The sequence below is a fragment of the Chiloscyllium plagiosum genome, chromosome 30 (genome assembly GCF_004010195.1).
Source record: "Chiloscyllium plagiosum isolate BGI_BamShark_2017 chromosome 30, ASM401019v2, whole genome shotgun sequence".
NCBI lineage: Eukaryota > Metazoa > Chordata > Chondrichthyes > Orectolobiformes > Hemiscylliidae > Chiloscyllium > Chiloscyllium plagiosum.
This window is the reverse complement of record NC_057739.1, coordinates 46,149,672-46,155,483: the sequence shown is the minus strand read 5'-3', so window position 1 is coordinate 46,155,483 and position 5,812 is coordinate 46,149,672.

The following is a 5,812-nucleotide window of genomic DNA, read 5'->3' as shown; positions in this document are numbered from 1 at the left end:
ACACAGTCTGTGATAGACACTGTCAGCTGCAGGAAGAATGCAGTCTGTGATAGATGCTGTCAACACCGGGAAGGACACAGTTTGTGATAGACACTGTCACCACCATGAAAAACACACTCTGTGATAGAGGATGTCAGCACCAGGAAGAACACAGTCTGAGATAGACACTGTCAGCACCAGGAAGAACACAGTCTGAGATAGACACTGTCAGCACCAGGAAGAACACAGTCTGAGATAGACACTGTCAGCACCAGGAAGAACACAGTCTGAGATAGACACTGTCAGCACCAGGAAGAACACAGTCTGAGATAGACACTGTCAGCACCAGGAAGAACACAGTCTGAGATAGACACTGTCAGCACCAGGAAGAACACAGTCTGAGATAGACACTGTCAGCACCAGGAAGAACACATTCTGTGACAGACACTGTCAGCACCAGCATGAACACAGTCGAAGATAAACACAGTCGAAGATACCACAACAACGCGACGGTCGGAGGAGGAGCGTCTTATCTTCCGACTGGGGACCCTCCAACCGCAGGGGATGAACTTGGACTTCACCAGTTTCTTCATCCCCCCTCCCCCCACCTTGTCTCAGCCGAGTCCCTCCCGCCCGGCACCGCCTTCCTGCCCTGCCGTCTTCTTCTTGACCTGTCCGCCTCCATCCTACTCCGACCTATCACCCTCACCTTGACCTCTTTCCACCTATCACATGTCCAACGCCCCTCCTCCAAGTCCCTCCTCCCTACCTTTTATCTTCTCCTGCTGAACACTCTCTGCTCATTCCTGAAGAAGGGCCTGTGCCCGAAACGTCGAATCTCCTGTTCCCTGGATGCTGCCTGACCTGCTGTGCTGTTCCAGCAATAAAGTTTCAACCATCTGATCAAGGCCCCATTGGACTTTGAGGTAGTTTTCTTCACTGTTCACTACCCCTCCAATTTTGGTGTCATCTGCAATCTTACTAACTATACATCCGCTGTTCACATCCAAATCATTGAGATAAATGATGAAAAGTTGTGGACCCAGAACCGATCCGTGTAGCACACCACTGGTCACAGGCCTCCAGTTTGAAAAGCAAACTTCCCCTACCACCCTCTGTGGGCAGGATTTACATGTGTTTGGAAAGGCCAGGACTGATTAGAGATAGTCAATGTGACTTTGTGCGTGGGAAATCATGACTCATGAATTTGATTGAGTTTTTTGAAGAAGTAACAAAGAGGATTAATGATGGTAGAGTGGTGGACGTGATCCATATGGACTTCAGTAAGATGTTCAACAAGGTCCCTCATGGTAGACAAGTTAGCAAGATTAGATCACATGGAATGTAGGGAGAACTAGCTATTTGGATACAGCCTTGTGGATGGTGAAACTCTGGAGGGCTATGTTGATATTCTTGGCCATGTCAACATACAAAGGGAAGAGGTGTTGGATGTTTTGAAAAGCATTAAAATAGTCCTAGGACTGGATGGGATCTCCCCCAAAATGCTGAGGAAAGCTGGTGAGGAACTTGCTGGTGCCTTGTATGAAATCTTTGTATCCTCTGTCACAGGAGAGATCCCAGAGGACTGGAGAATAGCCAACACTGTTTCTTTGTTTAAGAAGGGCAAAAGGGATAATCTGGGAAACTGCAAGCTGGTGAGCTTTATGTCAGTGGTAGGGAAATTATTGGAGAAGATTCAGAGATAGGATGGACTCACATTTGGAAGAAGATGGACTTAGTAGTGATCAGCAGCATCGGAAGGTCGTGTCTCACAAACTTGACTGTTTCTTAAGGAAGTGACAAAGATGGTTGATGAATGGGAGGGCTGTAGATGTTGTCTACATGGACTTTGGCAAGGGCTTTGACAAGGTCCCTCATGGCAGCCTGATACAGAGAGTGATATCATATGGGATCCATTGGCTTAGTCACAGAAGACTGTAGTAGTGGACGGGTGTTTTTTGACTAGGAATCTGTGGCCAGTGGTATTCTGCAGGGTTCAGTGTTGTTTGTAATATTGTTAAAGATGTGGACGAGAATGTAGGTGGCCTGATGAGTAAAGTTGCAGTTGCTGATAGTGACAGGGGACTGCCAGTGGATACAGATAGGCTGGAGACTTAGGGAGAGAAATGGCAGATGGAATCTAGGCTGCACAATGTGAGATGCCTCATTTTGGAATGTTTAATGCAGAAGGGAAGTATACCGTAAATGGCAGAAACACTAGAAGCATTAACATATACAGAGTGATCTAGGTGGACAAGTCCACAGTTTCCTGAAAGTGGCAACACAAGTGGATATGGTGGTCAACATATGGCATATGGCATGCTTGTCTTCATCAGTCAGAGCATAGAGTATACAAAGTGACAAGTTCAATTGAGTTAGACTACATCTGGAATATTGTATAGTTCTGGTCACCGCTCTGCCAGAAGAATAAAGGCTTTGGAGAGGATATGGACCGTTTACCAGGATGTTGCCTGGAATAAGAGGCTGTTAGCTATGAGGAGTGATTGGACAAACTTGTTTTCACTTGACATCGGTGGTTGAGGGATGATCTGATAGTAGGAAACAAAACTGGGTGAGGCATGGATAGAATGGATAGTTGGAGTCTTTTTCCCAGGGTAGAAATGGCAGTTACATGGGACAATTACACAAGACAGGTTTAAAACAAAAGACAGTAAGTATAAAGAAGCAGTGAGAGGCAGGTTCTTTACACAGAGGCTGGTAAATGCCTGGAATGTGCTGCCAGAGGAGGTGGTGGTGGGTGAATATAATAGGAATATTTAAGAGGCATCTTGCCTGATACATGAATAGACAGGGAATAGAGGGATATGGACAGCATTGAGGGAAAAGGTTTGAGTTCAGAAAGGTGTCGAGTGTCAGTGCAGTTTAGTGGATTGAAGGGCCTGTTCCCGAACTGGATGGTTCTTTGTTCATTAAGAACCCAAGTTGATAGTGGTCATCGCCCAGTTGATACTTAATCAATACCAGGTCGCCTTTAGAGGGGCCTGGGTGCATTATTTCTCCTTCCAATTCTATCATAATATCGTTCCCTCCATCTCTTTGTATACCCTTTGATATTTTTTTTGTTGCACTGTTCATGCTGGGTGAACTTGCTGCTTGTCAAAGATAAGCATTGTGCAGGGCTTAAGTTCGAGGCAGACTAGGAATGAAGCAAAAAGGAAGGATAACTTTGGACATATTACTAGAGGTGTTGGAATACATGAGGATAAGAAAATTAGCCTTAAGGTGCTTTACCTGAATGCTCGTAGTATTCATAACAAAGTAGATGAATTAACAGCACAAATCATCGTGAATGATTATGATTAGATTACCTACCCTTCGGCCCAACAAGTCCACACCGACCCTCAAAAGAGAAACCCCCCCATATTTACCCCTGACTAATCCACCTAACACTACAGGCAATTTAGCATGGTCAATTCACCCTAACCTGCACATCTTTGGACTGTGGGAGGAAACCGGAGCACCCGGAGGAAACCCACGCAGACACGGGGAGAATGTGCAAACTCCACACAGAGAGTCACCTGAGGCGGGAATTGAACCCGGGTCCCTGGCACTGTGAGGCAACAGTGCTAACCACTGCGCCACCGTGCCGCTCCCCATTATGATGTGGGAGGCATCACAGAGACGTGGTTGCAGGGGGTTCAGGACTGGCAGTTAAACATCCAAGGATATTCAACTTATCAAAAAGACAGGGTGGTGGGCAGAGGGGGTGGGGTTGCCTTGTTAGTTTAGAATGACATTAAATCTGTGGCACTGAATGCCATAGGGTCAGATGTCATTCCTGCTCATTAGCTGCTGCTTTAGTGTGTTGGTGGCTAATGAACTTGAAAGACCCGATACAGACAACAAGCAAAACTAATGTCAGTTACAAAATACCGTGCAAGGACTGTAACAAACACTACATTGGACAAACAGGCAGAAAACTAGCCACCAGGATACATGAACACCAACTGGCTACAAAAAGACATGACCCTCTCTCACTAGTATCCTCACATAAGGATGAGGAAGGACACTATTTCAACTGGGACAACACATTCATCCTAGGACAAGCCAAACAAAGACACGCACGAGAATTCCTAGAGTATTCCAACCGGAACTCTGCCAACAAACACATTGAGTTAGACCCCATCTACCACCCCCTGAGAGAAAAAAAACAGGAAATGACATCACCACAGGAAATGACATCACCAACCCACAGAACCCCAAACATATAAATAGAAAGCAGGAAGTATCAGCAGTGCTTTGCCTGAGGCCCACTGAAGATGTTACCTAGTACGGTGACAAAACGTCTGGAAATGAACCTCCCAGCTCAGCGAGCAAACCTACATCCAGAACCTCAACCTGAGCTACAAATCTTCTCAAAACTTGCTAACTTAATAAATAGTTTGTGTCAGTCTTCACAGTGGAAGACATAAGTAATATCCCAACAATTAAGGAGAGTCAAGGAGGAGAGTTGAGTATGGTAGCCATTACAAAAGAGAAAGTGCTAGAAAAGCTAAAAGAACTAAAAACTGATAAATCTCCTGCCCCGATGGGCTACATCCTAGAGTTCTGAGGGAGGTGGCTGAAGAAATAGCGGAGGCACTGGTTGTAATCTTTCAAAATTCACTGGAGTCAGGGAAAGTCCCTTCCATTGGAAAATCGCTGTTGTAATCCCTTTGTTCAAGAAAGGATCAAGACAAAAGATGAAAAATTTTAGGCCGATTAGCCTAACCTCGGTAGTAGGTAAAATTCTGGAATCCATTGTCTTGAAGGATAGGGGCAGCAGATACAGGGGAACACAACCCCTTGCAAGTTTCCCTCCAAGCCACTCACCATCCTGAACTGGAAGCATAACACCATTCCTTCAGTGTCACTGGGTCAAAATCTTGGAATTCCCTCCCTAAGGGCATTGTGGGTGTCTCTACACCCCACAGACTGCAGTGATTCAACTGCAGTAGTTAATGGTAACCATATGCCAAGAATGAAGAAAGCATTGTCAACTCCCACTGCAGTTACCATAAACCAGTATCATTCAGTGTTCTCTGATATAAGCCAACACCAGGCAAGCACTGAATTCCATCAACCTCAGTATCAGCCAACATGACCTGATTCATCTCAACTCAACAGTAACATCCTAAAGATACAACTGGGAAAGTGAACCTTTTATTAAGCTGGGCTTGTGTCTCATTAAGTAACCATCACTGCAGTTCACTGATGCCAGCCTCTTACATATCCCAATATTAGAGAGTTCCTGCAAGCTAATTTTATTTGACAGGCATTTTCACATATTCTAATGGCCTTAAGTTAGTGAGCAGCAAAGACCTTCAGTCATTATTGTTAGCCAATCTCTTTGTTTCTATTGCTCTTTCTTCAATCTGCTACCTTTGTGTATGTGAGGCTGGGGGCAATGGGGATTACTGATGGGATTGGGACACTCAGTTCATTCAAGTCCCCTATTGTGTACGGCAGGCAGCACTGAATGCCCAGTGATGAGGAAGGGGAAGCTCCAGCTGATTTCACACCAGGGTGGGAAGTTGAGAGACAGTAAGGGATACTGACATTTCCCCACTGGAGCGACGCGCTGTGTAACTGCGGACTCATATCCTGCAAAGGGCACCACTGAGCCACTGTTGTGTTAAATGAAGGAATGGATAATGGTCCATTATTCTGTTTATGTTAAACTTGAGGAAAGAAAGTGGAATGAATTTACAACTGGGTGATAAAGCACATTGTGACAGTGGGTCTTGAGCAGTATACTGTGGCTGTGGGAAGCTGTGATTAAAAGCCAGCCAAGGAATATCACCACGTGAACAAGTGGCATTTGTACTTTTTA